General features: G+C 40.9%; 1 protein-coding gene across 1 annotated transcript in view; it reads right to left on the reverse strand.

Moving 5' to 3' along the window:
• The window catches only part of pemt (phosphatidylethanolamine N-methyltransferase), a 100,696-nt gene that overhangs the window by 12,140 nt on the left and 75,279 nt on the right, over positions 1-13,277 (reverse strand). The window lies entirely within an intron of this gene.

The following is a 13,277-nucleotide window of genomic DNA, read 5'->3' on the forward strand; positions in this document are numbered from 1 at the left end:
GGAATAGCCTTGCAGTTATTCATCACTCTTGGAATGTTCCCTCTTACACATCTATTTCCGTACATTCAAGTAGATTTCAGTTTTACTTTCCTTTCAGTTCATAGTATGTCGATGGCAGGAGGATGAACAAAACTGTCGTGTCTTCAAACACTTTTCTCGTGACTTAAGATTTCTGTGTCATTTCAGTAATAACTGTGATTACATCTAATTCCCTTCGAATCTGACACACATAAAAGCAGCTACCACTGACCTATATTACAAAGTCTTACAACTGAAACTGCTCAGAGTGTCAGCTGACTTGCTTGTGCAAAAAACTGAAACGAAATTCCCATTTATCAGGGTAACACAGTGCTCCCCTGAGCTAGACGTGAATGCCAGTTTTCTTCAATCTGTCCTTGACTTTGTCAGCTACAGGAAAAAAAAGTAGAACATCTCTTTACACTCTTACTGGATTTGTTACATGGTCATATGATCCACAGAGAGAACAACTGTTGATTTTGTGCAAGTTAATTTGCATCTGAATAAATGAATGCTAATGTCAGAAGGGTTTTATTATTTGCCATTCTGTGCATCTGTCCTGTTCGCACATGCCGGGAAGTCTCAGTCTGCATAAATCTGCATAAATGCGTGACGATACACCATGTGCATTTCCAAATATGCTGTCTGTATGAATCAGGCTGCAAACACTTATATGGTGGCAGCGTGGTAAACTAAGAACTTAAACAAGGACATAGGGACAAAAAAAGTTTGTGCCATTCTAGATTAAAAAGGAATGTAATTGTGTACAGTGTGATTGAAAATGGACAAAAAGTAGATGTGGTAACTGCTGCAGACTGGAAGACTGAGTGAAGATCTTTTCTTTAACACATACTCACAGAAAATGCCAATGGATGTGACTGACATAGCAGTGTTGAAAACTGTCAGCAGTTGCATATACCTCTGGATGCGCAACTTTCATTACATGACCTGCATAAATATGTAGGTCATATGCTCATCTCTGAGATTTTTCTTAATGGATGGCATTAGTAGGGGAACTGCACATTGGTTCGACAGCCCATTGGTTCGACATCCCATCGTGGCGCACCATACGCCCGCCACGAGCCGTTCGGCACCGCGGACAGTCGGACTAATGGGATGTCGAACCAATGGGCTGTCGAACCAATGACATGGACCCATTAGTAGAGCTTGTTGTTGGATAGTGCTTAACCCCGACAATCGACAATACTGACGATTTAGGGCATAAAGGTTCCTTCTCTCTCTCTCTCTCTCTCTCTCTCTCTCACACACACACACACACACACACACACACACACACACACGACACACACATCATGATCAAATGCCAATTGAGAAGCTGACTTCCCATATTTCTCACCTACAAGAGTGGGGAACTCATCGAGGAGTCAACCTATCAAATCTGGTGCTCCACAAGGAAGGATATTGTGGCCGCTGCTGTTTTACCGACACTTTGTAATGTCTGGGGATCTGTCAGTTGGACCACCTTTCTTCAGGACTGAAATATCTTTAAAACTTGGGGATAGTCACAAAATTAGTCATGAAATTTTGTGTAAATATATATTGATAAGGTTCTACAAAAAAAAAAAAAAATATGACGTTGAGACAAAGTCCTTATTGAGTAATCCAAAAATTATTGCATTGGTAGGAGAGATTCAGAAACAGTTGTCACAGATCCATTTTAGTGTTACAAAATTTGAGCAACACTGTTTACCACTATGGGGCATGTGACTCTAGTATTGACTGCTAAGTTAATGCATGCATTGCATGTACAGTACATCCAATTACCATCTTCTATAAGCTCACAGCGGTAGATATCAGTCTGAGCGAGGGAGGTTAACCCACTGAAACTGGGCTAACAGCATACAGTACAGGCCAAAAGTTTGGACACACCTTCTCATTCAATGCGTTTTCTTTATTTTCATGACTATTTACATTGTAGATTCTCACTGAAGGCATCAAAACTATGAATGAACACATGTGGAGTTATGTACTTAACAAAAAAAGGTGAAATAACTGAAAACATGTTTTATATTCTAGTTTCTTCAAAATAGCCACTCTTTGCTCTGATTACTGCTTTGCACACTCTTGGCATTCTCTCCATGAGCTTCAAGAGGTAGTCACCTGAAATGGTTTTCCAACAGTCTTGAAGGAGTTCCCAGAGGTGTTTAGCACTTTGCCTTCACTCTGCGGTCCAGCTCACCCCAAACCATCTCGATTGGGTTCAGGTCCAGTGACTGTGGAGGCCAGGTCATCTGCCGCAGCACTCCATCACTCTCCTTCTTGGTCAAATAGCCCTTACACAGCCTGGAGGTGTGTTTGGGGTCATTGTCCTGTTGAAAAATAAATGATCGTCCAACTAAATGCAAACCGGATGGGATGGCATGGCATGACCAGCATGTGGTAGCCATGCTGGTTCAGCGTGCCTTCAATTTTGAATAAATTCCCAACAGTGTCACCAGCAAAACACCCCCACACCATCACACCTCCTCCTCCATGCTTCACAGTGGGAACCAGGCATGTGGAATCCATCCGTTCACCTTTTCTGCGTCTCACAAAGACACGGCGGTTGGAACCAAAGATCTCAAATTTGGACTCATCAGACCAAAGCACAGATTTCCACTGGTCTAATGTCCATTCCTTGTGTTTCTTGGCCCAAACAAATCTCTTCTGCTTGTTGCCTCTCCTTAGCAGTGGTTTCCTAGCAGCTATTTGACCATGAAGGCCTGATTCGCAGTCTCCTCTTAACAGTTGTTCTAGAGATGGGTCTGCTGCTAGAACTCTGTGTGGCATTCATCTGATCTCTGATCTGAGCTGCTGTTAACTTGCCATTTCTGAGGCTGGTGACTCGGATGAACTTATCCTCAGAAGCAGAGGTGACTCTTGGTCTTCCTTTCCTGGGTCGGTCCTCATGTGTGCCAGTTTCGTTGTAGCGCTTGATGGTTTTGCGACTCCACTTGGGGACACATTTAAAGTTTTTGCAATTTTTCGGACTGACTGACCTTCATTTCTTAAAGTAATGATGGCCACTCGTTTTTCTTTAGTTAGCTGATTGGTTCTTGCCATAATATGAATTTTAACAGTTGTCCAATAGGGCTGTCGGCTGTGTATTAACCTGACTTCTGCACAACACAACTGATGGTCCCAACCCCATTGATAAAGCAAGAAATTCCACTAATTAACCCTGATAAGGCACACTTGTGAAGTGGAAACCATTTCAGGTGACTACCTCTTGAAGCTCATGGAGAGAATGCCAAGAGTGTGCAAAGCAGTAATCAGAGCAAAGGGTGGCTATTTTGAAGAAACTAGAATATAAAACATGTTTTCAGTTATTTCACCTTTTTTTGTTAAGTACATAACTCCACGTGTTCATTCATAGTTTTGATGCCTTCAGTGAGAATCTACAATGTAAATAGTCATGAAAATAAAGAAAATGCATTGAATGAGAAGGTGTGTCCAAACTTTTGGCCTGTACTGTATATCCAAACTCAAAATCTCCTTACAACTCCCACATAAACACTTCTTCAATGAGAAGCAGCAGACAGGCTGCAAGTGCTTTGCGTGCAGAGAATACTGTGGTTCACTGCCACTGTGTTCTTCTCAACAAGACATAGATGATACTGGACCGGCCCCCTGAGAAAAGTGATGCATCCAATAGAGAACAAAAGCTCACACAGAGCGACCAGCGTGATGATTGATTCATACTTTTGAGAGAACGGTGAAGTAAATCTAACCTAACTTAATCTAACCCATCACACACAAAACACGTACACAGGACAGATGCACGTTCTTCTCATTTCATCACTTTATCCTGCCTATAGAGATGTCACTGCTGTCCCATCTGTTTTGGTGTACTGGATGAAACTAAGTTTGAAAAACAGAAAACATGAAGCCTTTACGGACAGAATGCATAATGCGTTAGTAAAAATAAATGATTAATACCGTATGTGTGATAACACTCTAAACACATAGGCGTCTTCAAATTCATATACGATTTTGATTTCAGGATTGTGGTATTCATACTTTTCTTTAGAGCTGCATTGACTGATTGATGATGTTGACTGATGTTTTTGGCCACAACACTGACATGTTTTTACTTCATGAAGTTATTATGGTAAACAGATGCCTATTCACACAACCTGCATACACAGAGCAACGTTAGCATACATCTGATTCCCAAGCTGCCAAATGCTTCACCATGTTTACTAGCTGGTTGCTAACTTTGCACGTTTGACGCTAGACATGTAGTGTACAGTGGGTTTATTCAAGCTTTTTGACTGAAAGCAGCTGCCTGTTGCGTCTGGACAAAAGGTTGATAAGATTTTTAATTTAATTTTATATACTTTATTAATCCCCGAGGGGAAATTCAATTTTTTCACTCTGTTTGTCAATTACACACAGGTCCAAACACACACATGCACAAACAGGACCTATACATGCACTAAGTGGAGAGATGTCAGAGTGGACTGCCCATGACAGGCGCTCAGAGCGGCTGGGGGGTTCGGTGCCTTGCTCAGGGGCACCTCGGCAGTGCCCAGGAGGTGAACTGGTAGCTGGAGAGGTGCCAGTTCACCTCCTGGGCACTGCCGAACTGGCACCTCTCCAGCTACCAGTCCATGCTCCATATTTTGGTCCAGACGGGGACTTGAACAGGCGACCCTCCGGTTCTCAACCCAAGTCCCTATGGACTGAGCTACTGCCGCCCCCTGAGCGCCCCCTAAGCGCCCCCTAAGCGCCCCCTAAGCGCCCCCTGAGCGACCCTGAGTGACCCCTTATTTATACAGCTATTTGATCCATTGTTACTGAGGAATAGCAGTTTAAGTGTGAGCATGCTAATACTAGAATGCAACTCGAAACACTGCTGTTCCCACATACGACCTCACAGAGCCATTAGCATAGCAACCCATTGACATTAACACATAATTATTTGATCTATTGATGAAAAAAGTGCCTTAGGCTGATTGAGTAGTTTAATTGAAAACTGTCAAGTGAAGGCAGAGATGTAGTGGTATGTATACACAGGTATTTGGCATGTACCCACCCCTGGACAGGGAGATTGACTGTATACCTGCCTTAAAGTAGCTAGACATGCATGCCAGTGTCTATCTATTACAGTTCCCTGATATTAGTCTATAAGGCATTGCCTCTGCCCAGGCAATGGTTGTCCTAAAAACATCACCATGCCAAGAGCTTTGTTAAGCATGATCAAAAATTCCTTTCCCCTCAAGCTTTGGGACAGACACCGCTATGTTGCTTAATAAAAGATCTGAAAACCTGACATGGCTGATAAACTTTAGCTTTCATCATCATTTTACGCATTTCCCTGCCTGACTAGAGGAGAATATAAAGATCATGTGTCATGTTCAGCAGGAAGTTTCAAATGGGGCTAGAATTTAATGTAATTTACTCCTATAGTAATTGGAATACCCTTTGAACAAATGAGGCCCACGGCAAGTGGATAACATTCCAACTTCCAATTTATTATGAAAGCACTGACATATGGGTATACATGTACGTAACAGACAGAATCTAGGGAAGCCACAGCTACAGCGGCATCCACTGAGTGAGTCTTACTGGCAGAGCAGTCAATTGAACAGAACTTAAAGGAAGTTCTACAATTATTCTTATTTGAGAATAAATGCACGGTTAAGCCAAGCAGTTGGAAGAGAAGGACATTTGGAGGTGTGGTGAAGGAGAGTACTATGACGGAGATGAACAGAATGTTTGTAGGGGGAACTGTAAGTGTCTTGTAAGGGTTTTATGTGATTTTTCTATGCACTCTGGAAAAGAATTAAGTAACTAATTTAAGAAAAGGGTAGAAACAAACTATTTTAAATCATGAATGTGTTAACATAAAGAAAACAAATCTTTTTTTTTTTTTCCTCTGGTGTTTGACCCTGTTTCGTCACAAATACAGAGAGCTCCAAATATAGAACACTGCAATTAACAGGTTGTAATTAGCAAGTTAGACGTGAGAGAATAACAACACGCCAACGCTAAAATCCATGCACCTCATTTCAGATCAGGAAGAAAAAGATATTTATATGCAGTAAATTCAATCAATGGCATTTGTCTTAATTTTCTTACATTATTCTTTCAAATATGTGACATTATTTGGTATATTATTTAAAACAAGGTACACCTTTTTTGACTGATTATTTTTTAGTAGAATAATTCCTTTAAAAGGGATAAAGCTGAGATAAACAGACCTCAGTATCTCATCAGTTTTAATATTTCTGAGTGGTTATATGGTGGCGTATGACCATTTTATACCACATAGAGTAGCAGTGAAGGAAAATATGACACATGCAATTATTTTGTCATTCTGCTTCTTATTATTCTAATACTATTGAAGGATGGGAGCATTGTCCTTGGATGTTTCCATGAAACATAGGGTGATTTTCTGCACACCATGCTCAAACTGTTGAATGCAACTCTGAACTCTGATGTGGGGGGTGGAATCATGCATGTCTGACCCTTGTTGAATGACCTTAAGATTCTGCATTCACTGTAAGCTGCAATTTTATGAAGTAGGCCTAATTGTAAAAAATGGCTGCAGCTGAAATGTTGAACCACTTCTATCATCTTAAAAATGACACTGAAACGTTGGACTTTAGTATTCATGAATAGCAAGTGAATGGTAGTTTTATTACCACCACTTTGGTCCAGACTGAAATCCCTCAACAGCTATTGGATGAATCATCATGACATCTTGTTGTTCTTGAAATGTTTTTGAACTGCTTTGAGTGACAGGTGGGTGCTGTTCATTAATGAGTTGCTACCTTGGCAACATTGGTTAGGTTACCATGCGTAACCCCAACTTCACAAAGTAAGCGTAGCTGTAGATGTCGCTTTTTCAGTGTGTTTTCAGTTGATGAAAGTTAACTGTAACATTTCAGTCGCCTTATAAAGTCTTCAGTGTTTGGTTGTAATAAAAGACCTCAAAGGAGTTGCTTGTTTTTCTTACTGGTTTTAAGCCAAAAATTAGCATTAGCATTATCACAGCTTACCATAGCTGTAAATGCACCGTGCTAACCAAGCTAGCAGCTTGTGTTATCTACACTCTCTGGTCCAAATATGGTCACTTCTGGCTCCAGAAATCTAAGATGGCAACGGCCAAAATGCCAAACCACAGATTTTAAAGCAGGAGTCCACAAACCAATGGGTGATGTCACGGTGGCTACGTCCATAATTATAAACAGTCGATGGTCTAGCCGATTAGAAGTTACGCAAACAAGCAAAATTTTGAATAACACATTACATTATGAGGGAAATAAAGAGCACAGACAAGCAGGGAACATCAAAAGTATATACATTTAATGTAATAGAAGAAAACAACAAAATGAATCAGACGTGCAGGACAAAAAGAGATGTTAACAACCCCCTGTTTTTTGTGATGTCAGAGCACATCTGATGCACAATCAAAAACTAAAAGTGGTTTCAATAACTTTGGATTTAACTGTTGCAGTAACAAGAAGGCTTATGCCACATGACCTGACCTGAAATGTGCTACAGTCGAAATCCAAAATCTGCTGGTGTTGCAGTAGCCTATCTAAATACATAATTTTCTCCTAACAGTGAAACAAAAAACATATGCTAAATCATACCTCTACCACAAGAGCCATGTTGTGATCAAGGCACAGCAAAAACAGCCATGAATATACCCTTTGTCTGTGAAGCTATATCATTAGATGTATTTTAACTGTTATATGACTGAACTCTTTCTCTGCTGTTGCATTCTGCACACACACACTGTAGCTTCAGCCAGAGTCGGGTAGCAACAGTGTAGGATAGAGCTGAGAGTGGAGTGACGGCAGCGGATGACCTTTTGAAAGTCACAGCGTTGTTCTCTTTCACTCAGAGATACTGCTCTTTCCCACAAGCACAACACATGATAATAGTCTATCGTGTAACTAAAGGTCAGCATTCCCCACACTGTCAATCACTTTGGTAATGTTAAGTAAGTAAGTCAGTGACCTGGAGAGGTTTTCTCAAAGTGCAAGTGGCCAGGCAAAGAAATACAGTGCCCTCCAAGTATTGGAACAGTGAGTCCAATTCGTTTACTTTTGTTGTAGACTGAAAACATTTGGGTTTGACATCAAAAGATGAATATGGGACAAGAGATCAACATTTCAGCTTTTATTTCCAGGTATTTACATCTGGATCTGATACACAACTTAGAAGATAGCATTATTTGTAATGGAACACAAAATTTTTAGGTGAGCAAAAGTATTGGAACATATAAACTTAAAATAGATTAAAGTGAATGAGACTTAATATTTAGTTGCAAATCCTTTGCTTTCAATAACTGCATCAAGCCTGTGACCCACTGACATCACCAAACTTTTGCATTCTTCTTTTGTGATGCTTTTCCAGGCTTTCACCGCAGCCTCTTTCAGTTGTTGTTTGTTTTGGGGGGTTACTCCCTTCAGTCTCCTCTTCAGCAGGTAAAATGCATGCTCTATTGGGTTTAAGTCTGGAGACTGACTTGGCCAGTCTAAAACCTTCCACTTCTTGCCCCTGATGAACTCCTCTATTGTTTTGGCAGTGTGTTTTGGGTCGTTATCTTGCTGCATGATGAAGGATCTCCCAATCAGTTTGGTTGCATCTTTCTTTAAATTAGCAGACAAAAGATTTCTGTAGACTTCTGAGTTCATTTTGCTGCTGCCATCATGTGTTGCATCATCAATGAAGATGAAAGAGCCCGTCCCAGAAGAAGCCATGCAAGCCCAAGCCATGACATTACCTCCACCGTGTTTCACAGATGAGCTTGTATGTTTGGGATCATGAGCAGATCCTTTCTTTCTCCAAACTTTCGCTTTTCCGTCACTTTGGAAAAAGTTCATCTTTGTCTCATCAGTCCATAAAACTTTTTCCCAGAATTTTTGAGGCTCATCTCTGTACCTTTTGGCAAATTCCAGCCTGGCCTTCCTATTCTTCTTGCTAATGAGTGGTCTGCATCTTCTGGCGTAGCCTCTGTACTTTTGTTCATGAAGTCTTCTGAACAGTAGATTGTGATACCTTCACTCCTGCCCTCTGGAGGTTGTTGCTGATGTCACTAACAGTTGTTTTAGGGTCTTTCTTTACAGCTCTCACAATGTTTCTGTCATCAACTGCTGATGTTTTCCTTGGTCTACCTGTTCGACGTCTGTTGCTTAGTACACCAGTGGTTTCTTTCTTCTTCAGGACATTCCAAATGGTTGTACTACGGCCAATGTTTGTGCAATGGCTCTGATTGATTGTCCATCTTCTCTCACATTCACAATTGCTTCTTTTTCACCCATAGACAGCTCTCTGGTTTTCATGTTGGTTCCACCTCTAAATGCAGTCTGCGCAGGCAAAATCTATCGTACCCAATCTGAAACTGAGCTCAGACATTCAGTGCTATTTATTGTTTGAATAATCAGTGTAATTGGGAAACACCTGGGCAACAAAACACACCTGTCAGTGACATGTTCCAATACTTTTGCTCTCATGAAAAATGGGTGGGTTCAAACAAAAGGTGCTATCTTCTAAGTTGTGTATCAGATCCAGATGTAAATACCTGGAAATAAAAGCTGAAATGTTGATCTCTTGTCCCATATTCATCTTTTGATGTCAAACCCAAATGTTTTCAGTCTACAACAAAAATAAAGGAATTGGCCTCACTGTTCCAATACTTTTGGAGGGCACTGTAGGGCTGAAATGAATACATAGCTTGTTAATGCATTGGCTACACTACTTGAAGCTTTAATTCTACTGATACTAAATAAGGCCAGCATTTTTAAATAGCAGCTATTCAATCTAGTGTATTGAAAGTCTGTATTTCAATTTCTTTAAATCGCAGTTTTCATTATTAGAGGTCCACTTTTCCTGAGCAGAATCCATACTCAAGCACAAGGAACAAAGTGACAGAAGTAGATGCATGCACAAAATCTCTGTTTAATTTCTGACAGGGAAGTTGCTTGAGGTGAGTTTGTGGCACCCAGTAGTCAATACTAGGTACCCGACTCAAATGGGGCCAATGCAATTTGAAAAATAAGTGTTGTTAAATCAACCGGGAATGGGATCTTATGGAGTAAAACTTCAGTATGTTCCACACTGAAAGTCACATTTAAGTGTATCATGCAGTCGGAGCACCTTGGTACCACAGTGGTTACAGCACATGCTATGTTACTGCTATTTCTCGGGTCCTGATTTCAGCCAGCCCCCTTTTCAAGTCCACTTCTATACTTTCATTGATCCAGTAAAGGCCAAAAAAATAAATCTTACACAATCACTGAATGTTTGTGTGCATAAAACAGATGAAAATAGACTAAAAGGATACAAATGTTTCTCCATAGTCATTCTGGGTCATCTTCTGGGGACCACAACCATATACATACACCATTTTTAATGGTAATCCATCAAATAGTTGTTAAGATATTTCAGTCTGGACTTAAGTGGTGGACCAACCAGCTGCCATCCATGCTGCTAGTGTGGCTAAAAGCATAATAATACATACTGTTTATTAAGAGGTAAATGTATGGATGCTTAATTTTTTCAACTGTGGATTCAACTAACAGACTGTTCAACTGTGTTTTACGGAGACATACAGATGTGAAGAGGGAGCAAATGTCTCTCCTTTTCATGCCTGATCTGGTATTACTGGTTGGGGCTTAACCAAAGATGCAACATGTCCAAATGTTTCAACTCAAGAGAAGATCAGATTGCACTTTAATAAAAAGCAGGTTTCCTGTCATAATGTCACATTATACTGTTGCATGAAAAGTGCTGCTCACTGTCAATGTTAAGATGTCAGAAGGAAATATGATACGCACCCCACAAATTACAGTACTACTCCTTCAAGTTGGGTACCACAGTGCTTTTCTAGGGCATCATTCTACACAGAACTACACAATATATAACCCCAAAAAGGATGGCATCATGCAGCAATTGTAGCCTCTATCTTATTTATTTAGCAGCACAAGTCCAGCCCGTGTACATGTCATCTAAGTGCATCTGCTAATGTGAGTCAGCTCATCTTCTGTCCAGGTCACACAGAAAGGCCAGTAAGTGGCCTAATGTGAGGGTGAGATTGTCTGGCACAGCAAAGGTGCTTGTGGGAGCCGAAGGGGTGTGAGTGTGTGCGCAAGTGGGTGGAGGTGGGGGTTATGCGGTGAGTTTTTCCCTCCTTGTGTTGTTTCCATCAGGATCACTGAAGTACTCTCATGGTAACAGTGATGAATGTCCCTGACACCATATCTGAAGAACATATTAATAACGTGAGAGAAAACAAAAAACATCACTTTGATGTGATAGCAGGTGTATATATGTGAGAAATGAATAAATTTAAGGCACCCTGCACAGTTTTTGACCACTGGTGGCGCTACTGTTTTGAGCAACAAGCAATGCACGGCATGCGCGTAACACAGACTGCATATAGATAATAGACATAGCCACCATGACATCACCCATTGGTTTGGGGACTCGAGTTAGGCATTTTGGCCGTTGTCATGTAGAATTTTTGGAGCATGATGTGACCATGTTTGGACAAGAGGGTGGAGATAACCCTAGGGCTAGCTGCTAGCTTCGTTAGCACAGTGCAGTTACAGCTATGGTTTATTGTGATAATACTCATACTAATGCTAATTTTCACAATTAGCACTTTTTCTTGGAGCCAACTTCAAGTGGCCATTTGAAGAACTGCAGTTTTTGGAACTTTGGCATTTTTCAGCCCAGAGCTTGGCACTTGGTGGAACATGATACACATTTCTACTAATAACAGACTTTGACCTTGAAAACAGCAATGGACAAGACAATCTTAACTCAAGGTCAACTTAGTCACTTGTTCAAGAGCCTTAGACTACATGGTCCTCATCAGCAGATAGAGTTTGCTCAGTTGCTGTGGAACTGTCAAGTGCTGCAGTGATCCACTATCTTGAGCAACTGAGGACTTTTACAAGGATTTCAAGGCTGAGAATGGACTGTCAAGCTAAACTTTCAAACCTGCAACAATTGATTTTTTGGCGAGGTCACTTTTTAAGTAGATAAGGCAAACTTGCAAACAGTTGCTATTATACACATTCAGCAGACACAGGCCAATGTTAGCACTGATTTGGAGTTGCGTTTATGTCCACCTGGTGAATGCAAGTCCAATACTCACTCTCCTTTTGGTTCCATTTGTGGACTTTGCCACCTCCTGGGGGAAATATCTGGCTTTTTAGCGGCTAAATCCTTCATTATGTTCAACAGCTAGTTGTAAACATTGTTTGTTGTTTGGTTCTTGGTAGGTAGAGTGCAGTGGCTTTAACAAAACAATTGTAAAAAACTAAAAAGATAAGCTGAAGATTGCTATAAAGCTGTGCAGAGCTGAAAGGGACTGCACAGTCAACAGAAGACTCACTGATATCAAGCAACCTTATATCAAGCAACCCATTCTGCAAACTCCATCTGCTGACCCGCTAGACTCTGTATTGTGGTCAAAACCCCATATGATATTCAAAGCATTAATACGTATTAACAAATACTAGCTATGTAAAGAGGAATGATGGCATCCTGAGCAGCGAATAAAGTCACGGTCCCTCTGTGTGTGTTACAATCCGAGCTTCTCTGTTCTTCGTTGTGGTAGCTGTGCTGGGTGTACATGCATGTTGTGCATGTGAGTGTACCCAACTGGCTAACTAATTGCCAGTGCTCTGCACTGCCCACATATAGTGGTCACCACTAATATCAGGACAGCACTGTTGCCATTAGGATTGTTCCTGCTGTTAGCACCATTAGCAGCTGGCTTTGGGCTCAGCTACCTCCATGTTGAAAGCCATGTGCAGACCACTTATAAATCATACTTGGGTGGTATCTTTTTTTTAAACACCTTCCTAACATTTCACCAGGGTACACAGTATATGACGATATTTGCGTAAATAGATAAATAAACAACCAACAGCCCACTGCCTCCGCACCGGCTGTTCGATTGTCCTGTAACATTATCCCCACCAGTTATCCCACCACTTTCAGTTATCATCTTCTCTCAGCTGCAGTGCACTACATCACCTCAATACAGCATCTCCCTATTTGTTTTTGAAAGTATTGAAAATCATACTTTCTGGATTTTTGAATACCCTGGCACTCTGTAATACTGTGGTATCACCCAACCCAAGCCTAACCTGAATCATAAATACGCTCTGAATATTGAACAGAGTTCACATAATACATTAATCTGAAAACACCAAAAAACTCCAATTGGGTTGTTTTTCATCACCAGGCACCAGAGAAATCTGATTTGGACATTTACTGAAGCAGAG

The sequence above is a fragment of the Epinephelus fuscoguttatus genome, linkage group LG20 (genome assembly GCF_011397635.1).
Source record: "Epinephelus fuscoguttatus linkage group LG20, E.fuscoguttatus.final_Chr_v1".
NCBI lineage: Eukaryota > Metazoa > Chordata > Actinopteri > Perciformes > Serranidae > Epinephelus > Epinephelus fuscoguttatus.